This window comes from Pithys albifrons, chromosome 5 (genome assembly GCF_047495875.1).
Source record: "Pithys albifrons albifrons isolate INPA30051 chromosome 5, PitAlb_v1, whole genome shotgun sequence".
Classification (NCBI taxonomy): Eukaryota; Metazoa; Chordata; class Aves; order Passeriformes; family Thamnophilidae; genus Pithys; species Pithys albifrons.
In genome coordinates, this window is record NC_092462.1 from 17,873,414 (window position 1) to 17,898,029 (window position 24,616).

Consider the following 24,616-nt stretch of genomic DNA (forward strand, 5'->3'; position numbering starts at 1 on the left):
ATAATAACGATGACCCAAAATAATAAAAAGTTTTGGGGAAAGAGTACTGATACTCCTTCACAGCCAGTCCCAGTCCCACAGCAAAATTACAAGAGAAAAGTTGATTAAATTGACAAGCAGAAAATGCAAAACGAGCAGAAGGGAAAGTACCTTAAAGTATCACATTATCAGTCCATGAATTTCAATGCCACAGAAAATTGTTGAGGAAAAGAATTTAACAGGATTTTAAGAGAGTTGAGTTATTTATATTGACAAGTTAAAGTTTCATGCCTACATGAAGTTAAGTCGAGAATGTAAGAGACTTTAACCCTTCGCGGGGAAGAAAACTGTGGGTAGGGGATTACAGAGAGGCATCAGGATGCATGAAGCCATGGGGAGTTCTGCCTTGCTTTGAACTTCAGAGATGGCAGATACCAGCCTGCCTGTTAGGGCAACCTTCACTTTTATAGTAGCTGGTGAAGAAGGAAGGAGAGAAGAGGGCACTGTGGCCTTTCATTCAGATTTTGATTGTAATCAGGATAATAATTAAGATCTAGGTGAGTTCTTTCTAAAGACATCAAAACTCCAGAGGTTTAATACACATCCCAAAACTCACTGGTCACTGAGTGCTTGCCTGTAAAAGCTACATACCTGCTGACTGCAGTGCTGTCCCTCCCTGCAGTTTCCCCAAGGTAAGATCATGTATGCCCAGCACTGCTGCAGTGCTCTACTACACACTATGAAGACTTGAGAACTAGACTTATTTTTTTCAAATTATCTCCTTTTGTCAGATCACACAACAAAAAGGATAATCAAAGTATTGCAGTGTCTCACATTCCACTAACCCAAATGAAACTACAAAGAACATATGTGCAACATGTTACTAATACAAATCATATGGTACTTATTAGAATGGGACAGTTTCAATATAAAGGCATTCATAAAGCAGCAAGCTTATTGTTACTAGAAAGAATGTGATTCATTGAAATGCAATGTTGGGGCATTTTTTAAACCAGCTGAAACTAAGTACATTTACCAAGCTTAGAAATCCTACTAGGCAATGTGGTGTACACATTAGCTACCTAAATACCTTAGCACTGAGTTGTTCTGGTTCTCAAGAGGTATTTAAATGTTTCATTTCCAGTGACATCATTGGGATCAAAGACACCTATGTACATTTGAAGGTTCGGGTTTCCTATACTGCAACAATATTTTCTAGCCCAATAGGCATACTTACTGCATACTCCCTCTTCCATATCTGCTCCACTTCAGAATGCCATTTGTATTTCTCATATTTGCTGTAAACTTACATGTGGATTTAACTCCCAGTGCAAGCAGCAAGGCCTAAACTCAGCATTTGGGTTAAACCCACACTAATTTTGATTCTGAATGAGAAGAGAGTACTGAGTCACATCATTGTGGAGGGAGAACTGCCTCGGCATATGAACCAACTGCGTTGTGGGGTTTCATTTGAGTTTCTAAATTGCTTGGTGCATTGTCAAAGTGTCCCTTTTAAGAGTTCTGGAGAAGCATATTTCCCTCATTTTTCAAGAGATTGCTTTCATCAGTTCCTGCAGAGTTTCTCTAACTAAATCAGTGCCTCATTTTAATACATTTGACACAATAATGCTCTGCAGCTGCATGCAAAAGGCATGGATAAACATAGCAGTGAATTAACAGGCCTCTAAAAACTTTCCAACTAAAATTCTTGTCAGACTTTCTCGGTTATAAAAAAATGGTAAAAAATCCCCAAAACCCTAATAAAATAACCATCAGTTCTTCATCATGCATTTAAAATTCAGATCCAAAGAAGGTTCAGGTTTTTTTAACCACTCTGACTTTCTTATCATTATTTAATTGATATTTAACCCTTCTGTTAAACATTTAAAGGGACAAATTAACAAGACTTGGCATATTTCTGAACGGCAGGGGAACAGCCCTATCAATTGCTCATCTTCACACCTACTTGCTGGCTACTAACAAAAAGGATTTTGGCTTGTAAAAGAATTAGAATTCACCTTCAGTTAAGATATGACCCTGTGTCCAGATTGAGGTTCCAACTAAAGTAATATTCCTATGTTTAAATATCCTCTTTTATATCACTTGAAAGATTATATCTCTGACCTGAACCCATCACTGCCTTTTGTATGCTGTTAAATATTTCCCAAGCTACTTTCCAGTAATGATTTCTAAGTCTGAAGTCCTTCAGGGTGACAAATGCTGTGATGCATCTATAGAAGGAAACTAATTTTTACTCAATTTTGTTAAGGAATTGTGTGAGGAATTTTTTCCTATAACAATATCTTTGAAATAAGATAGAAACTTGCGCTTATCATATTTTTAAACAAGGTACAGCAGGTTTATGGCAAAAGCCTCATATATTTCAATTGCAATTGGCTGTGAAAACTACATAAATTGCTTTTGGTTAAGACTTTTGTAGAGGAAAAACATTTCTTCCTAGCTATTTCTACATTTGCTCTTGATCTAATAAGGGAAGTACAACAGACATAAAAGCCAAGAGAATAAAATTTTAACCATTAATTATGAACATGAGGTTGTCTCACTGAAAGAAGGAATAACCTGAAAGATGCATGTCAGATTATGCACAAATTTGCCAGATACCATGATGGGTGTAACATACAAAATTGTGTAGGAAACTTTACCACACTTGCAGAAAGCCACAGCACTTTAACGCAATGTGCTAAGTGGAATTTTATGCCCAGAAGATTCTGTTAACTTCTGAGCAATGTACTCTCAGCAATATTTAAAACTCACTCTGAAAGTCTGCAGCTGGCAGCTATTTTCCACTCACCAAATGTATTTCCCTTTTCCACATTGTAGGTGAATTTTTGCTAGCCTCTCTACTGTGGTAGGTCACAGCATAAGAGTCTCTTACCTTTCCTGTTTTTCCTCTGGCTCCTCCTCCGGTTTTAGACAAACACCTGCAGCTATCCACTGGCAACCTTCTCTCCCTTTCCTCTGGCAGATAACCCTTGCTGTGGCAGCCTTTTTCCCCAGGTACTGCTTGAATTCAGGAGCCTATGCAATGTAAAACAGATATAGGGCAATATCTGTGGCGTATAATGTGCAGATATCACATGGTTTTACACAGTCAGTACTACTGTTGTTCTTGCTCCTTTAATGTGCAGTTTTATTCTTATTGGACTTTGGTCATTTGTCTTCTCCTACAGAATAAAACGTAATGAAAACACACATTGTCTATACTTCCATGCATATAAAATCAATTTTCTTCCAATGTTCAGAGAGGAAAACTTGTACCCTAGAATGTCTGAGGACACAGGCTTCCCAGTCCTTAAAATGCATGCCTACATATCCTGGCAGGGTTAATTAATCCATGCCTTTATTCTGCAAAAGTAGGTAAACAGACATTTTGGGATCAGCCAGGTAGGAGTTCCAAAGGTGACATCCTAGCTTCTTTGTATGGATGTTAAATTTCTCATGAGATAAGAGCTAAGAATGGGGATGCATCTTGATGTTCAGCTCAGCTGCAGAAACTGTCCAGCAACTCAGCAACTGATGTATGTCAGAGTTGCCAACACATTTTCTGCCAAGCAGAATTCACTGATGCATTCACTTGTTAATGAGGATATCCAAGCACTCCCTGTATAGCCTGAGCATATTTATACTCTTTGGGTTGGAAGATGTTTGCTAAGTGTGCAAGATTTGTGATGACAGTAGCATTATGCCTTTAAAATTCCTGTTTAGTTTTCCATTTTCAAAGGAAATGGATTCATTCAAATAAATGGATTATAAGGCTGGGATTTTCAGAAGCACTTAGCACTGGCCTGTATCAGCTATCTGAATTCCAGGGGGAGTCTGCTATTGACATCAGTGCCAGCAAATTCATGGCAATGATGAGCACTTTGAGAGACCCCGTGTACACACACATTTATTCAAATTTATTGTGTAAGGTTAAATTGAAGGTGCATAGAGCAGAAGTACTCAGCACCCACAAATGGGACCAGCTTCTTTACAGAACTCCTTGGCTAGAAAAGTCAATTAACGGTAATAATAATTGTTAGTGATGCTGCAGTACCTAGATCTCTTTCTGACATGAAGTCCTACAGACATTGTCTGAGTCCCTGTTAAAGATATGATATAATTCCCAGCTTCAGTGGCTTGGAACTGGACCCAGAAAAAAAGACAATGACTTCAAGACAGAGAAAGTCTGGCTGAAAACAAATCTGTCAAACTTGCAGAGACACTCAACACCTGCTGGTTTCTGTTCATTGAGCCAAACTAAAACAGGGCTCTGGTGCAACTACCTGAGTAACTGAAGAGAGATGTAAGCACATGGCAGTGTATTCATATGAATCCATTGTCACTGTTTTTGTGTGCAGAGGTACAGAATTATTGCATTTCTTTGTCACAGGGATATGAGGAAACAACTCTGGACTCATCAGAAGTCATTAAAAATAATATTCTGCATAGTCCCAAGATATCATCGAGCACTTTAATTAAAATGTTTTTATTTTATCTAAGTAAATTTTCTCCACCAGAATCTACATACAGAACATGCAACATTTGAATATCTAAAAGAAACCAGTCTGGCTGATGGAAGTCCACCTGAACAACAGTCTCAAAGCAATAAAATATCTTCAACTTCTTCCCTATATGCAGACCTGTCTTTTCAAATATTAGTATGAAAACTCTCTTTAGTCTTTCACCTCTTCTCCCTCTCCTCCAATAAATATTTTTTAAAATCTGAGTAAAAAAATAAAATTAAAGGGAAGGCAAGGGAAGGCAAAGGCAAAAGAAAAGGCAAAGGCAAAGAAACACAAAATGTGACAATGGGAAATTTCTCAGCAGAAAGGTTTGTTATAATAATCTAAACATACAGAAACCAGTTCCTGGATATATCCACCATCTGAAGGACAACACACTTGCACTTTCATGTTTCTCCTTGGGCTCTGATGGAACAATTGGCCCAACTCCAGAAATATGTTAAATACCTGCATTTCCACTTTTATTCAGTAGCAGGGGGAGTGGTAGCAGGGTAAGAGAGCTACTGCACAAAGCATAGAGATCTCAGTGATCCCTGCAAGAGTCCCCAGTCAAGGCCTACAGCTGTCCTGGTCTAGCTGAATTCCTGGTTCAGTTCTAGCTGAATCCCTGGTTCAGTTTTAATGTTCTACACCCTTAGTGCTGTTATGTCCTACATCCTCACCTCTTACCAGATGCCTCTGTGGCACATCCCACATGGAATGGAATACAGCCAATGCAAGGTAACTACAGCAGGTAATGGCATTGCACTATTTCCAGCCTGTACATTGTACAAGACCGAATCGGGCCTTTCTTTGACAGAAACAGTCCTTATTAATTTGATGACATGTGCACATAAAGGTTCTGGATTCCTAAACAACTCCTCCATAAGCTGAATAATAACCATCTGGTGTGGCAATTTTTAAAAAGTACAGATATGCCAATTTTTTTCTTGGCAAGGTTTCAGTCACATTGAAGAAGGCAAACCCACAAACAGTCTCCTTCACTCCACAAGCCTGATCTATGCACAGAAATCAACCCTCCTGCGCTTTGGAGGAGTCAGATGTCCTGTGGGGAAAAAAACTCTGCAGTATATAATTGTTTTATACCATAATTAAACCATACTTACTGGGGAGCACAATAAATTTCACAGATGCTTCAGTTTCTAGCATTCCTCAGCCTCATCTCTTGATTTTGAAAACTTATCAATCTTTTATATGTTTTTTGTGTGTGTATAACTTAATTGCCATGGACTCACCAAGTTTTATTTCAGTTTTGATTTTCTGTAGCGTACTTGCTTTTCAAATTTTTATCCAGTGAGCTTCTAGGTGAACATCAACTCTTCAGATTTGGAATTAGGATGTTTATATACAAAATCTTTCTTTGACAAAGTTTCTTTCACGGCCCCATGAGAAAAAAACCCATCTTTTTGATGCAGCTTGGATCATGCTCTAGCAGTAGGAAAAGAGGTAGTGATTCTACAAAATGTACACTGACATCAAGGCCTTATGCTTTAAAAATAGCTTCTGAACAGCTCGCATGTAGCCTATTCTGATTCCTTTCCCACGATGAAGTCTTTTATACTAAACATTATATAGTCACTGTTGCAAAAATGTTCATATGCTCCTAGACAAACTTTGAAAGAGATACTATAGCATACTCTGGAGTTACTAGGCCCTCCAGAACTGTTCCTACACTTACACATGTGAATGTCTGGGGGTGTTTCTATTACTTGATATTGACCTGGAATTGGAATGCTGTGTTCCTTTATTCAAAAAGACAATGTCTGTTTTCATACTGTAACCTCAGCACCACAGGACTCCTGCCTGAAAACAGGATCCACCCAAGAACTGGAGCCGTGCTGCATTTATTCCACACCATGAACGGTACTCCTTAAGCATGGACTGGGGTTTAGAGAGATCATCCATCTTCAGTTCAGCTCCCCTCTTTCCAGACAGTATTTACACTACTGCTGAATGATAGGAGGGCAGGTAGATGAAAGCAATGACTAGTCTTCAGTAATTGGCAGCATTCAACAAATACAACTGTTAGAAAAGATGTTGTGCTGGGCTGAAAGCTCTGGCCCCTGCTACTTCTTTTTCTTGATTATCAAATTGCCAGAGTTTGCATTTCAAGGATCTTAATCATCTCTTCCTTATACCAGGAAAACAATATTTCATTTAAGATAGAGGCCCTTCTTCAACACCTCTTCCACAGCAGGGTGTTGATTTCAATACCTCATGTCAGAAATAATCAATCTGGTTTTATTTCAAGGTTAGCTAAAGGAATTTTATTGTGTTTGAGTAGGGAATTACTATTACAGAACAGAAATAGCATATCCACTCAAAGCAAAAGTGCTTTGGCCTCTGTAGTTAATAGAGAGTTCTCAGCAATCTGTGACAGATATTGCTAATCTTTTGCCTAAAATTAAAAGAATGTAGAAATAATTTGACACCTAAATCAAGAAATGGGGTTGACCTCTTTCCCCTTTTTTTACTCAGCTTTGAGAGGTGTCTCCTCTGAGCAAGTGGATTCAAAGCTTCTATTAAAAAATTTGCAAGTAATTATGAAGTGGTTTTGGTAAGTCCGATGATTTTACTCCTGATCTTACTTCCCTCATACAGTAGCTTCAAGAAGCTCTATTTGAACAGCCAGGAGCACCACCTGTTCAGTTGGTACTCCTGAAAGTCAGTCTGCATTTCTGCACAACCCCATCCACCTTGTTCATGCTTAGGTATGGTGACTATATTTCTGAGAGTGAAAGCAGACGAACTTTTGTTTCAATGCTTTTTCTAAAGCCCAGACAACAAAACCACTCTCAATTTGTATTTTGTAAGTGCTACTACTTCTCAATTCTGCCTCCACAACCACATCAGCATGGTGTCAGAAGGGAAGATTTTTTCCAGTAATGGGCCATCTGACAGACTTATCAGGAAACTCCAAGCACATCGTTAACATTTTCTACCAGAGAAGCCTTGACAGTGTCTGTGCTCATTCATCTTTTTCCTTCACCCCATACCCAATTTATCACACTGAATACTCGTTCCACAGGGCTGCTAGTTCCTGATGAAAAACAGGAACAGTCCAAGTTGCTTCAGGAATATGTCTTACATCCATTTCTTACTTGAAGGAAGAAAAGGATGTTTAATTTGAAGAGCTAACAAGTGAGGGAACATTCCAGACATTCTAAAAGAAGTTAGTGGTCTTTGGTCATGCAAGCTGAGAGCTTCCCAGTCAAATCAAAAGAGATCATCCTTGCCATTTATCGCTGACATCCCTGACAGAGTGATACCTATATTTTTACAAACATCTAATGTGACAGAGACTTTCAGAGAGAGATTTACTGGGACTGATTGCAGAAATGAGTAGGAACCTTGTAATACTACAATTTTTCTTACTCCTTCTCCATAAGACAGCTGTATTTTCAATGTTAAGTGGACCCAAATGCTACTAACAGAGCCTCTGCCTTATAAAATGTAAAAGCCCCAAGTGGTTCATGGCCTTTTGTATTGTATTGTTCACTTCTGTGTTAGCCTACTGTAAGCCATAAGAGCATAAACCTACTAAATACTAAGCACTTAAGGTGAAACTAGAGTGGGAGGGGGAAAAAAAGGTGTCTCATTACAAGATTCTCTTTTTTCTTTAAAAATGCTTGGAGGAAGTGCTAAAGAACTAGATCTCCATGTGACAAGATGGTTTGGGACTTGGTTCAAGTAATGTCTGATATTTATTAAAAGGATTTAGCCAAGTTTCTTTTTTTGCTAGCAGTAATAGCCATAGTAGTAATAGTATTTCACTGCTTTGGTTTGTTCTTGTTCTGCTTTGGTTTGAAATCGGTTGCATCCCTTTCTGAGTCTGTTAGCAAATCAGACATCCTCTACGTAAGTAGTGCAGTCAAAATGCTTGAAAGTGTCAAAATCCCCTTCCCTTCCTACACTGATATCTTTCTCCTCTTCACATGCTTCTCAGTTATTCTATAGACTGTCCCAGAAAAGATGAAAGAATTGAATGTGTGCCATAATATTAATCATCCTTCTAATATAATAATAACATTTGAAGAAACTCCCATAACACTGGATGACTTCTAAAGGAATATGTTATTTTTCATAATAAGAGCATTCATAAACCATTGTTCAGTCATTATCAAAAACTGAGTACCTGTGCATGCTATGAATTTAGTCTTCTATAAAAATGTTATTTTTTATTGACAGATTATGTGATGGAAACATTTAATTGTTTGCATCAGAAAATTTATTCGGTAAACTGAAACAATTAAGTCATGACACTACTCCACAGCTTTGGTTTTGGCAATTTACTCAGCAGGAAAAACTCTGAGATAGGAGCTGGAAAACTCTTGTGCAATTTGGTATACTACTTCTATAGAACTTATTCTACATAGTTTACTTATTATTAGTAGATAAATTTCATGAAGTGTTAAGCTGCAAGCTGTAAATGTACACATAGACTTGTCGAAGTTTTACATTGTTAGCTAAAAGGAGGTCCCACAGTCAGTTCAGTATAGCAACACTTACATGAAGAAACACTGCCAGAAGACAAGGAAGCTGTAATCATCAATAGCATCCACGATGCTAGAGATAAGAAAAGAAACAGCCCACCTAAGGCAATGAAAGGGCCAAAGGAAGAGAGGGAAGACCCCAGACACCAATATTACTGTTGGTTCAAATTGCCATGCAAAGGGTGGGGAACTTTAATTGTACAGGTGTAGTTTCCCAGGGATTCCTTTGTTCAGTGTCCCTATTCGGAGGCATCCAGCTTGAGCTGTAGTGCTAACAAAAGAGAACTTTATAGAAAAATGTCCTTTTTGGTTTATGTAATCCGCGGAAACCAAGAGTCAAACCTTGTTATGGTGACTTGCATAATTGCCACAACAAAACAAAGTTTCAAACACTCCTTCAAAAGTTGGCTGAATCACTGAGCTGCATTAGCAAAGTAATTGCTCTCTGGTTCAGATGGAAAAATTGTGGTATGGTAGAGATGTAACATGCTAGAGATGAGGTTTCAATCAAGTTTCTTAAATATGCACATTTAATGTACTTAATTGACTGTAAAATAATTAGGCTGTGGCAGAGAGCAAGACTTCTAAACATTTCAAAGCCAAATGTTTACAGGCCCAGAATTAAGACATTATTCTCTCCCAAAATATACAATAAAACACTGAAAGTGTTTTGTTTCCTCTGTGAAGTCTTTGAATCAGACATGAGTACATATTTAAAAAGATCATTTTATTGTTTACTACCTCTCATTTTCTACCCTTCATCATGCTATTTTAATTTAGCAATAGAGATGGAAATACACTTCAAAACATGGGTAAGAATGAGGATTAAAATCCCCATATGGCATCAATGGTTTCAGATAGATCAGAATATATACAGCTGGTCAAGTGAGAATTTCAGTTGGTCAAAGAAGTAGCCATCTCCTTGAGTTGGATGGTGAAGGTGGATGATGTGGCAATGTCCCTTTGAACACTGACCTGTGAACTGACCAGTGTTCAAGACTGCTTGCAAGAAAGATAGGAAAGAAATCTGTTTTCCTTTGATCTGAGAATTCTAGCCTAAGAGGGGGTGGAGTGGGGGTTACATTGCAGTGTGAGGGTGTGCTTCTCCTGTGAGGGAGAAAAGCCATCTGGGAGCATCAAGCACAGTTATGTTTCAAAAGGAATGGACTAGGAATTAGATGTTCACATCTCTCCTCCCAATCTAAACCATTGTTGATTTTCAAAAGTATCATCAATTAAAGGCAGTGTTTTTTCACTAACAGGTGTTGCCACATTGGTCTCTATAAAAGGTTCATCAGGTCTTGTATCCTCCACATGGATGTTTAGGGAGGAGCATGGGCTGTTGAAAAACAGTCATATTTTCAATTTGTTTTCCAAAAACAACCATCACTAGGTCTTCTCAGCTGGAAATCTTTCATTGTCTCCAATAGCGTTGCCAAGCAGTCACATCTATAAGGATCACATAATTCTTACTCCTGAAAACTTTTTTGGTGTGAGTTGCAAGGAAAACTTACCATGTAACTAACTAGCCTCATGTTCTACCCACCGGGGGAAAGTGAATTCATGGAATTAGGGCTGTCTCTGCTTTTGATGGGCACATGCGAATCTGCATGGTATCATCCTGTTAAAAAGATAAAATCACCAGATGGGGTAGTGAGAACTGTAGTTGGGGCTGTATTCTAGGTTAGTATTACAATGAAGATCTAATACCTCTTTCTTTCCACCCCTGAAAAGCTTGGGAGACATCAGTTTATTAGAGGAAATGTTTCTCTGGGATACTCTGCAAACAATGTGCTCACCATGAACTGCTCATAATGGGAACAACTGTCTATCTTCAGCATCGGAACCAGAATTTTTGCTATGTTCCATGTCTGGATGGCACATCTCAAGTACCTTGTTGTGCTTCTTGGTGGCTCATGGCTGCAAAAAAGACTATGGCTTGCCTGGCCAAAATGTTTTGGGGTTTTTTTGGAACAGGAATACACTCTCTAAAAATTCAACATTGACAATGAATTCAAGTATTATGTGATCAACATGAAGTGTTGAGCCCTGAACCAGAGAACGTATCTGTCCCTTTTCCAGGGAGCTGGATGTAGAATGGGTGAAAATTCTCTAAAACCCCTCAGGAACAGAAACATCTGGAACTCCAGTAACAATGAGATGAGAGAACTGCAACATTAGCAACTCTTTTAAATAGACGAGGATTGTCATAGGAGAAGAAAAACTGATTTATTCTTTTGATTAATAATAAATCATGTTGCCCTTTCAGTAGACATCTTTAATGCTTAATATTTGTCACATATCTTACATAATAGAATACCCCAAATATAGCCCATTAGCTTTAAACACTGGAGGACATCAGCAGAACAGGCTTCTGTATGTGAAGAAAAAATGGGAGACAGATTTGATAAATTATTGGTCATGGAGAATTTGAGCAGCCCATCTTCTTCATTCTCAAATGCAATAAATTTTTTAAGATCAGAGTGTATGTCAAATGGAGTTCATAAAGTGGAAAATGACACTATTTACTTTCATCAAATAAAATGCTGTCAAAATTTATGCCTCTGCACCTCAGACATCTGTCTGAATGCTACTGTTATTTTGTGTAACACTTTAGCAACCCAAACTAATAGGGCAATAATCCAAGTTATGCCAGCAGAAGAATTAAAAAAACCAAAACCATAAAAATAATAAATTCATAAATTGAAGCAATACTCCAAGTTTTTACTTCTGTGTAAGGGAAAATGGTGTGACCTTACTTAATTAGCAGAGATGGGAATGAGCTGAGAAACCTGACCTGCGTCACAATCATCATACACCTTGAAATGAGATATGATGACTTCAACCATCTTAACATGTATATACCCACATGAAATGGTGATAAAAATAGTCCTGTTTCAGTTTTGACTGCAGGATATTTCATTGCACAGTATCAGATGGATTTTTTTAGCATTGATCCAGAAAACACTATAAAAGTAACATGTGCTGCATCCCTTTTTCAACTACATTGAGATTAATTGGGACTATGGAGTGCCCAGGCTCATCTTGCTGTCTAAAATGACCATTAACACTGTGATAATACAGGGAGTCTTCTTGATCCACCACAAAAGCTTTCTTTCTTTTTTTTCTTTTTTTTTGATGTTTTTCCCCCTTTGCCCAGCAATGACCAAGTCTGTTATTTACCATGATTTCCCCTTAGTCTTTCAACTTTCATGATATTGGTTCATGACCATGCCATTCAGTAAATAGATTGATTTTAACAGGGTAACATCCGCAAACATCCCTGCCTACTCAAGAGAGCATCCAAGTTCATCACATGCAGTCTCAAATGTCATCATCAGTCCTGAAAGTAGGCTCTATAGATTATTGTTAGAAAATCTTCACAGCAAAGTGCAGAATTTGTAGGTAGAGATTATTACCCTCTAACTTCTTTTTAAGGATGTCACAAACTTTTACTCTCTTATTTCTGAGATCTGGAAATAGATAAGCCTACCATGGGTATGCTTTGCAATGAAGCTTGGATGCTCATGGTAATAGTGGAAATTATGAAATAGCTCCCTTGTAAATGGACCAGTGCACAGTGGTGGCTCTTACCTTCTGCATCTGTCCACAGATCCCTTTGTTGCAAATACTTTGACTTGAAGAATCCATCATGAATACAGGTTCATCTAGTTAAAAGTCCCAGGTGTAAGATTAATACCATTGTAGGCAATATTCTGATTTACCTGAATACATGCAGCAGCTTGCTAAAATATCAGTAGAAGTCTCAGAAATCTGTGCCCTAAATCAGAAGGATAACTTAAAAATATAGTCATCCATTCTTGGGAGTTCAGCTACAAAGGTAGTCAATGCTCTTGGATATTTCCTCTGAGCATCTGGAAATCCTTAAAGGGCTAAATGGTGAGTTGGCTGTTGTTTCTCCTACCTGACTCTCTGACTGTAGCTCCCATTTCTTTCCTCCAGTCTGTAGTCAGAGCATCCACCCATTATGTGAGCAAAAGCACCAGGCTGGGTTCTATGACCTGACTTTCCCTGCAGTAATGTATATTGAACTGCTTCAAGCCCAGAAATGAACCTCCAAGAGACAACAGAAGGGAGACAGAGCAACTTGCACGAATACAATAACTTTCAGTATAAAGCCTCTAGCAGCATTAGCTCCCTTTGATGTTAAACAAGAATGAAAGTCAAGTTAGGAAAAACATATATTTTTTTCCTCTCTCTTAAAAAGGTTTGGATTGAGGCCCATTTTCTTTTTCCATGCTCTAGCTAGGAATTCTCAGCTAGCATTCTAACTAGAGGAAATGTAGTACCTGTGCTTCCTGCTGAAGAGTCTGGGCAGAGATGAGCCACCAGCTACACCCACACATAAACACACATTCATCTTTAAACTCTCTCTTTGAGTGGTAATCAGCGTGGGTAGTTACTGTCTGATAATTATATGGCACTGAGATGTTGTTAGCCAGATTTTTCCCTTTTCCAAGACTTTTTAGAGTTACGTGATGACAGGAGAAGGATTAGAGCCAATCCTGAGTCAGATAGTGCATAAAATGCTCTCTAAAAGGAGTCTGACACTTATCGGTAATGTAACAGGGTGCAGAATCTCAAGTGTGAGCAAATAAGGTTGGTTCCAGAAAATATGGGCTTGTGTGATCAAACAGCTCACAGATTACACCAAACAGAATGTTGTCATTAATATTTATACATAGAAACTTGAGATCTGTGGCTCAAGGAAGGACAGCAATAGTTTATAATAAATAACAGAGAAGGATTGTTTATAGTTCTGCAAAAGAGAAGTAACTGAAATGTCTTCTTTCTATGCATGGTCTTTGAAAATATATTACTATACTTAAGAATACATATTCTACAAGCCTTTGTAAATGCCACAAGCAATAAGGATTTTCTTTTTTATCTTGGGGCTAAAATTCATCTCTCTCTGGTAGACCTTCTCAGCATCACTAGAGATCAAGACAGGGAAGACTCAAAGCTTAATTTATTAGATTATAACCATGAGAAGAAATTCAAGAAGCAGGGAGTTATTAGCTTGACCTGTCCATACACAATGTGCTTCATGCCCTTACTTCAGAGACTGACAGGAGTGTTTAATGTAAGCTCTCATTTCTCAAAACAAAAGCCATCCCTGATGAAATCAGTATGGCTCTTGCCACGTAAAAGCATTTGCACAGTACAGGAAGATAAGAATGCTGTCAGGAGTATATACAACACTTGCTCAGCTGATCCCTGTTTTTATCCACATGGCTCATCTACAGACTATTGGCTATGGATCAGAGCTTTCCTTCTTGTAAGTCCAGGGTGTTTCCACCTGCACAAGACAAAATGTGAAACTGAACTTTTTCATTTTATTAGTATACTTACAGGAAATTATTTTTGCAATTATCAGATGTTTGAGATTCACTCTGACATTTAATCAGCTACAAACACAGCTTATTGCTTCATGTGTTCAAGTGCCATGAACATTATCCCTTATATAGCACGTCTTGTTTTATGGTTTAATTAGTTACTGTTAAAAGACAATATCTTATTCTAGTCATGCTTGTCAAGATTTTATATTTGCTGTAATTAGCATATAAAATAAAGGTATATAGCATTAGCAGAAATCAAGTGTATATCATTTCATCCATTCTAACAATTTACAAATAAAGATATTTTGCTGGGGTAATTAAAGCATAAGAATAGGTTTCGAAAAAATTAGCAGGCTCTGATGTTATCTTAGAGAACAAAGTTGTAGGCAAAGCAAAGAGCATTTGGGGATTTAAAAAAAAAAAAAAAAGCACAGCAACTGTTCAGAACTACAATGTTTTGGCACCCACTACATTTCTCAGATTTCAAGGAAGTTGAGCAGAATGAGATACAGTGCTCTTGTTTCAGTGATGGAACACAGTAGGTGGGATTCTCTACAGTGCTTTATCTGATTCTATTTAAGTCTACTCCAGTCAACTTCAGGAGAAGGGACAGGTTTCAGCAGTCTTGTCCATCAAGGTGGGTGTGTGTTTGCCGCTACCTCAACAGTCTGTACAACTTGCAATACCACATTCACTGTGGATAGTAAAGCTGGTAAGAAAATATTGGTCTTCCCTCTTTATCCTAAATGTGGTATAATATATATTGGAAGAGACAGATTATGTTTCCATTCCAATAGACCCTACATGTCATACTTAAATATAACTTCAACTTAACCCAGCTGATCAAAGTGTAGAACAGACTTCTTGTTCTGCTTACCTCAGTGGTCCTCTGTACTGCAGTCACTGAGGAATCTGTGGTACCTATTTGCAAGCCTTGAAGAAGGCAATTTAAAATAATCTGGTTTTCAATAAACTAAATTCATGTACCAGTGACCCACAACTCCATTGGAAAATCCAGAGGTAACAAAATTCAGAGATGGATGAAACCTAATTCAGTATGGACCTCTTCCAGTATTGTTATCCCTAGAAACTGATATAACTAGAAGTGCTTTCTGGATTACAACAGTGTGGAGGATGCCTGAAACTTGCTGCTAGTGCAATGCATTATTAATGTTTAAGATATCAATTCAGTAAACATGCATTGAGACTAGAAGGATGTAGATGTATTCTTCATCACCAAACTCTGAAAATACAGCTGGGTAAATTCTTTTCAAAAGATAATAAGCTCAAAAATGTGATTTCATTAATTTTTGGGCTGAAGTTGACAAAATGTTTTGAGGAAAAAATTGTAGGCTGCAACATCAAAGCATTTCAATGTTTTCTAAAGTAGAGTTTTCCACTTTGTATTTGAGAGTTCTGTTCATAATTCAAAATGGGGGTAAAAATCAACAATCTGAAGCCCTAGGAAAACTCATTTACTTTAAGGCTTGCCAACATGTTGCAAATACACCCCACTCTTTCCCATTGGATTTTTAGTTTAATAGAAATTTATTTTCTATCTCTCCAAAGCAAGACTTTTTATTTCATCACCACCATCATCACCATGTTTTTTCACTCTCTGTTATTTTTTTTCATTTATTTCCACTGCCTTCGTGCTGCAACCAGGATATAACAGAGTTTCAAAACCTATCAAGTCACAAATGAAAATTAAATATGCTAATGTGAATGTTAATAATTTTAAGATGTTTACAGGCAGGATTAAAATGCAGCAACTTCTTTGATGAAAGGAAGAAAGGCTGATCAATCCCACAGCCAAGCTTATTCACCACCAGCTTTTTTGTAGGGGAAGTGGTTTTTACTCAGCAATATTCTCTTACACAGGCAGGCCGGAGACATTCTTTGCACTGATTTTCTCTCTGTCCCTTTCCTCCCCCGGCTTCTTCCCAGCTCAAATCACAGTTCAGGGCTGGCTGCAGTGGCTGCAGTGGCTGTATTCTCATAAGTCTACATTTATCGTTCTCTGCCCACCTGTTGGAGTTGCTTCTGTAGTTACAATTGAGTTATTAATTAGAGTCATCTGGGGAGGCACAACTCATTGCTGTTCCCTGTTCTGGGAATTCACTGGAGAATAACGTCCATAGCCAGATCTTCCAGAACATTTGTACATGGAAATGCCTTGAATGGTACTCCTTGCATACATTTTTCTCTTCCACCGGCATTCTATTGACCTTCAAGATCTACGTTATTTATCTCATTTCAGACTAGTTCCGCATACTATTTGTTTTAATATGTAGGAGAATGCAGTTTGACCCATCATTGTATCTCTAGTGTAGGAAATACACTTTTTATTCCCATCCAAATAGGAAAAAAATATCAGATGGGGTTTTTCTGAGAGCTTAATGAAATACATTAAATTAATCTTCAAATAAACATATTTAAAGACTATTTAAAATAAAAAAATAATAAAAAGCAATGGAGAATACATTTATTGAAATATTCCAATTTTAAATTTATTACTTTTGCAAATGTTGGCAATCCACACTGTAACAAAACTAATCAATGTATTATCCACATTATAAACATCAAGGATCACAGGGTTAATAGTATGAAATCCCTTACAGTCTTTGTTGCATTCCAGGCTATATTTATTTCTGTTTATTAAATTTGAGAAGTAACATGTACTGATCTTATTAAGCCTTAACAAATAAACTGCATATTGATAAAAGGGAAGATATGCCAGCCAATATAAAAATCTATTGTTCAGTTATTCTGAATATTCTGGTATCTATCCTCTGGTCTTTCAGGCAAGTGTCTTAATTTGTGGTTTAACAAGAGCATCAAGATCCTGTATAGGAAGCAATGCCATGGAAAATACTTATGTGCCTGATGCTAATGCATCTCTTTCTAATATAATGTTTTTCTGTAATGAATTGATACTTATGTTGTACTACTTATCTGCTGGCATATGTTATCTATGCTTTCATTGTCTGACATGATCCAGATTTCCAGGAGTAACTACTGGAGCTGTACAACCAGATCATAAAAACAGGTTTCATCAAGGCACTCTGCAGCAGATCCTCAGAGATTCTACTACAATTGTGATTCTGTAAACTTCTAACCCATACATTGACTACAGCTTCTCTACTTGACCACAGAAGTCTCTCAAGTGTCACCAACTCCATAGTTACAGCAGACTTATTCTTCCATTCATCTTGTTTTGGAAAACAGCATTATAAACAAATACTTGCTTTTGCAGGTGTTCAATCAGGTATCAGAAACTGTGAATATCACTGCAACCACTGGCTCATGTATATGTAGGGAACACCCTTCTGCCTTCTTGCTTTAAATTCTCTTTGACACTAAATAGAGTACATCTAATTAATGCCCTCAAAAGGTCCCAATGACAAAGCCAGAGGCTTCAAACCAGAAAATATTTTCAGTCTAGTATAATTTACACAATTTCACCAAAACCTTCTTCTGTTGATTAACTAGTTTATCACTCAAACCAGTCATTCAATAGTCCTCAAAAGTCTGATAAAATGCTCTGCTTGCTATTATTGTAATTAGGCATACCTGTCATTTTAAATCTGATTCCACATGCATCTCCAGAGATTTAATCATTCAAGGTAGAACACCAAGTAGCTGGTTGAGTTAATTATTTGAATAATCTACAATTCAGACACTTAATAGTATACCTATGAATTCCCATGTGTGCCTGCATTTTCTGCTCAGTTCTGCAGAAGTTTGGCAACGCTAAAGGGAGACTTCCTTGTCAGTTATAGCAGTACAAGGTAGGGGCACTGTTAATCCATTCCTGCTGTGGATTCTTCTGTCCCCAGATAAAATGGGCTGGCATGAAGACTGCATCTGGGCAGTCAGATCAAGTTACACAATCGAGAGATATAAAACTGAGGCTACATGAAGTTGAACAATTAAGTTGATCTTGACTTCTCACTTTTAGAACTGTGTGGTGATCTGACCCTGGCTGAATATCTGGTGCCCACCAAACCCACTTTTTCATTCTCACTCTTCAATTAGATGGGGGAGAGAAATATAAGAAAAGGTTCATAAATCAGGATAAAGACACCTGTCGAACATAAGGGAAAGCTGCTGACAGCTTCTCACAGAACCCACCCCATAGCCCCCATCCTGTTACAAAAAACCTTGCCACAGAAACCGAATAAACACTGAAAATAAAAGGACTCTGTGTCTTAGTTGCAGGTCTTATGAACAAATGCAAGATTCCTTTAGGTATCAAGTGGGAATTTTTCAGTCTGCTGGTAGAATTTGGAATGAAAAGGTACTCAGAAGAGTATGAAAACAAACACCTAAAGCACTTAAATGCGCTCATAGAGACCATCACGGTAACTCTCTTGTTTGATGGTCTTCACTCTAATACCTCCTTTTAGGCAGCAGTGCTGATGCCCTAAACCGGTTAACCTAATAAACATATGAACCACTCATTCTTTGCCTGATGAAGGAAGAAATAACTAAAAGGCCCACAAAGTATATATATTTTTTTTGCTGAAAAAACATGGATGGGAGAATTTTGGATATCACAAACCAGAAGTGTGCTGCCCGGGCAGCTGTGATGCACTCTCTGCTGTGACCCAACTGCTTTTAGAGTTGAGAAATGTCAAAAACACTGAAAGACCTGTTGGTAGTGTAACTTGAAAATTTCAGTGTACTTCCCCTTCCTTACTCCTCTTCCTTCTCTTATTTCAGGAGAATCAGCCTTTCCCTTCTCTCTAGATAGGGATCACTTAGATCAGGAACAGGCAAGGCAGTTCCTGAACTGTACCGAAAAGCTTTGTGCTGATGGTCCAAGGTAGTGGTGGAAAAATTAAACCCTTGAAATCAAAGGGACAAATAAGAATGCAGCATCTATTCAAGAAATGAAAACAGTCCTCATGATCTCCACTGGGGAGGAAGAAGACAGCTGACCTATGATCTGTAATGTCTAGAGGTTCCTGTTTACACTTAATCTTCCTTTCCTTTAAGAGGAACTTTTTTTCTTTCAAAATAAGACACAAAAGAAGATTCCAGCTTTCTCCCACATAATAAAGGTAGTAAAACATAATGTTCATAAAGGTTACTATCCCTTAGCAGAGGAGGAGGAGGGGTGGATTTCTATTACTGGCTTTCTCTTCTCTGTCTGCTTTTGAATGAATCACATGCTGACATAATTTGAACTTAGAGGACACTTGGTAAAAGGATAAAGCATTTGTTTACCCCACTGTGCTTGCAGACTATCCTGACAGAGGCACGGCTATTTACAGAGAGGTTGGTGACGCAATCCACCCCTGCACATTTTAGCGAGTGCTCAGGAATGTGTAAGGGGTTGGGAGCATCATGAAACTTTTCCTCCTCTGTATATCTTGAGACTGGAAGCAAAGAATATGTCTGCCACAGCCTTGTGTGCCTCCTTCCTGATCTGCATCAACAGAGAGGGCAAGGGCTAATCTGAAAAACTACAGAGGATTCATCCCATCCTCAGGTTGTTTACATGTGTCCTTTGCAATTGTAGCTAACCCTCAAGAAAGCAAGTGCCTATAATGACCCAGCCCTTCCTCACTAAAGGGCAAATAGACCCTCTTTTAAGTTGCCATGTGTGAAACTGTATTTTTTAACAAGTATTTGGCATATAATTTTTGCAAGTGGTGATATGCAGCAGGCAATTCATTAAGATGTGTATTCATCTAATTAATTGTTTTCCACTTACAGTATCATTTGGCCAAAAGCCAAATGTGAACTTATGAGGTAAGCTACATGTCATGTTCAGTACGTCCCCAGTCTTGCAATACACCCACAGAACTACGGATTTCAAAGGCTGATGTGAGCTTGGGAGACAGATTCAAATTAAATTGTTATGATCTGCATTTTCACTGCCACCTTATGCATTCCTGTGGCTGTAGTCACATGACCCTAGCCAAAGGCAGTCTTTGCTAGGGTAAATTTATTTTGTGTCAATAGTAGTAGATAAGAATAATACACATATCACCTTCTATTGAAACCATAAGTTAAATCAGGTGCATATATGTATAAAAAATTTACATCTCTGAAGAGAAACATGAATAGTGAAGGTATTGTTTAGCACAAAAAAAAGATGGGGAAAATTATGGATGTCACCTGATAAATGGTAGTTCAGGGAAGTTCACTGAGTCTGAAATTTTGCAGCACTCTTAAGTTTAACCCTTGACCCTTGAAAGGTGCATTCTTTACAGTTCCTATATATTTATGAAAAATTGTGTTTTCTGGGGAAAACGTGACTGGCTTATTGTTAGATCTTTATATTTTCTTTCCTGTAGGGAAAAGGAAACAGAGACTCTCAGGCTAAGATTTTAAAAACAGCCAACAAGGGTCTATGTCTAATCCTGCTGAGGCAAATAGAATTCTTACATCAGATTTTTGGAAAGGAGCAGAGTTGTATCTGCAGTGGATGGTTTAGAAAACAGTCTCCTGCTGTTTTCAATTATCCCTTTACATAATAATTGCCTATATCTTATGTTCTACATGTTGTTTCACAGCCTTTGTAAAATGATCATGAATTTACCATTAAAAAAGCCTGACTCACATTTTTCAACATGGGAAAGAAACCTACCAAATGAAATATGTCTAAACTTCACAATATTTCAAAGTTATGTTTCCCTGGGTAGTCAACTGATAGCTGGCTGGGCTCACAAAGTCAAACACTCGTTTGCATGTGTCTCCACAGCTAAATTCCAGCAAGCCAGCTTTTCAGGGTCCTCACACAAGGAACTCAATTCTTTTTCCTGACCCCAGCAAAGGTGACTGTCAAAATGAGCCCAATGCACTTCTATTTTCCCTAACTAATGTTTTTAAATTGACACTCTAATGTCTTTGAAAAAAAGAAAAAGACTCCATGTTTTCATTCACAGCACTTGCTAAGGTTGTGCTAGTTTCCCTGTAAAGTATATAATATGCAATAACATCTATTCCAGTATAAATTTTGAGGTATACAAACACATGTAAGGAATAAAATCTGTTCCTTTTACTTCTGGTCAAACATAAAACACCTATTACGAATTTCCACTTTCTGTGTGCACCAGGCTATTCTTTTCTTCCAGCTTTGCCTTTAAAATTATGCAAGCAATTCCCGTCAGGTGACAGAACACTGGTGGCTCAATGGGAATCAATGAGTAAAGAAAAAACATCAGTCTCAATAGGAGTAAAAGATCTGATGGGGAAAAAAAGGCCAAAATGGAAATCACTGGCATAGTTAAGACAACACTTTGCAGATGAACTAGACCAGTCTTCTGCACCTTTTTTTTTTTTTGGTCATCTTATCCCCCACTCTCTCCTGCCCCAAAAAAATCATAGTCTATTTTAAATATCCTTTGGACAGATAAATACTTCAGTCTTCCCCAATGAGGGATGTGATCATCTGAATCATTTCTGTTGCTAAGAAACTTGCTAACATTAAAGCCAGGACAATGTATTAATCAGCCTCCTGCCTTGGTTAAGGCATGCTCCCAGTGTCCTTTGCCTTCTGCATTCTTGTGAATTGGCTGGAGGCTGAAGGTAATAAACTGGTTCCATTCTCTGAAGTGTTTGCAAACAGCAAACTAAGCATTTCATCTCTTTGCGAGCTTCCAAGATAAAGGCTGGCTGGGTAAGTGAAGTAAAACTGGCTTCTTATAATAGGGAGTTTCACCCAAAGTGAACAGAATTGAAAAGTTCTAGGTGGTTATTTCAGGAACCTTACACTAAACTGTCCTGCAGAACTTCTGTGTTAATTATTCATCTGTAGCTGGACAGAGCTCCACACAGTTCATTCCATTACCTATTTTAATAGAGAATGTAACTTTATAAACCACAGTATCAAATTTCAAAAATACTGAAAAGAAAATGCACATCATGGGCTGTACAAAGGTTTTATTTAGAGATAATATAATGTCTCCATATAGTACTGATTACTGTGGTATACGTTCAGTGGGTTAAATGATGCATGCTTGAAGAAGTGACAGCTGATTTTTCCAGAGAATAAATAGAATACTAGGCTTTTAAGACTGGACAGTTCATTTCTATAACTGGAGAAAAGCACCAGAGGTTAGTAACCTGAGCACAGGACTGGTCATCTCCTGTATAGCTTTGCACAAATTTTGATTTTTTTTTCCCTTGGTTAGGGGTAGAAGATAATAAAGGCATTGTGAACAAAAATGCATTCAGAATAATGCCTGTCAGTCTATATAGACTTTTCCAAGAGATCAATGATGTTCTTGAAATGGCTGAAATTTGGACCCAGTTACCACCATTTCCTGCTAGTAAAGGTATTGCATTTCTCAGAGACTGGTACACACTGATCTGTACCCCCATCTCCACATATGGTGTCCTTTAACCAGAGAAACTCAATAGCAGCCGGAACACCTTGTGATTGATCTCCTTTGAATGTTAACAAGCAAAGAACATGCCATTAATAAAATCCAAAGTATGAAAATCTATCTGTCATCAGCATGATGAATCTAGCCCATAATTCCACAAATCAAATCCCTCTGTGAAAGCAATGGCTGTTCACAGATCAATTTGTGAAATTCAGAGTAAATCAAAAATGAACAGCCCAGAAGCTAAACACTGAGTCCATCTAATTTAAAAAACATTTCAGTTGCTAGGTTGGATTATTCACACAAAGTGTATAGCTTGCTTGTGCCTATAGCTGCAGGTTGAAGTCAGCATTTAAAACACTCCTTCCAGCAAAAAGTGGGTACTTGGCACAGCTGAGAAAATGAACCATCACAAAAGGAGTGAGTTTGATGTGGACATTTGCTGTACACCCAACCATAGACTCTGTGGGCCCACCATGGCTTGCTTCTTCAGAGAGTGTTTTTTCTTCCAAGCTGGGGGAGGAACCTTGCAGTGTTGGGGCCAAGCAAGAGAAATAAAATGGCCTTCTGAAGCCTATTCTGACCCATACAACACAAGTTCCCCTATTTCTACAGAGCTAAGGGGCTTAGCCTTAGAACAAGCTACTAATGATATGTGGCTTACAATTAACAAATCACTAATGAGAGGATTTAAAATCAAAGGGTCTCTTGAGTTACAATTAATTATGGTTGTTTTTTTCTTGTCATTTTCCAGCCAAAAAAGAAGATATTAGGAGCATGGACTAACTTTTTTTTTGCCAAAATTTAAAAAATTAAAACTATCTTTTTAAAAATGGGTAATTTGCAATAGAGGGTCCTTTAACCCCTAAACCAACCATAAGTATTCAATCATCTTTCACCATTCTAGGGCAATAACTTTCGGTATGTGTGAACATGAAGAATAAAATCTGTCAGATGCACAGGTGGTGATCTTGTTTTCCGATGGCTTTCCCCCTCCACCCCAGGAAGAATTTGGGTTCCCAGGCAGCTAAACTTATGCTGCCTAACCAGTGCAGGAAGAAAGGTGTCAAACTAAAAGCAATTAAAAAACCCCTCTAAGACTTTGCAGTTGAGTTAGTTTTTCCAAAACAGCATCCTGTGTTTGTCTCAAAAACTCTTTCATATAAAACTTAGAACTAGTTCCATGAGAACAGACAAGGCTAGCACCTTTTCCACCTCAGTGGTCTGCCTGCTATGCCACCCTCTTTGCTTCCTCTCCTGTTACTGCCAGTCCCTGAGATCGGAATTCCCTTCTGCAAAACAAATTTTCAGCAATTCAGCTACTCCAGCTCAAATAGCCTTTTGTCCAGTGATTAGGGAACTTCCTACACGGTCAGCCCTCCTCCTCCACCCTCTGTTGCACACCTTTATGGACAGCTTAACCTCTCCACTATTACAGAAATGGTGAACTGTAGGTTCAGATTTTGAAGGAATAGACTGAGCCCTGTATCTTATTCCAAGCACAGGATAGCTGTTCAGTCCTTCTTTCTAGCTTTTCAGATGCACCAGATGAAAAAAGGGCTTTCCTGTTCATCCCCTCTCTTCAGTATTTGGTATTAGATGGTATAAGCATTGCTCATCTATGTTCTCTGTTGAAAATCCTGTACTGAGACATGCAGAGACCTTGTCTGTCATTCCCATCTCAACACTGTGGCCATGTGCTCCCAGGGCCTGGATATTAAACTCTTAAGATGTTACACAAATGTTCAGTTCAAAATCAAAAGTACTTTTTTTGTTCTCTTGTTTTCCAGGGCCATCCTTTTTTAAACTCTCAGAGTTTAGTGTTATCTTCATGCCACACAAGCTTGGGCAAAGTCTTGCATTGTCCTTGATACAGTGGTGAGTATGAAGGAGCATTTTCCAGGGAGTGTGAAGAT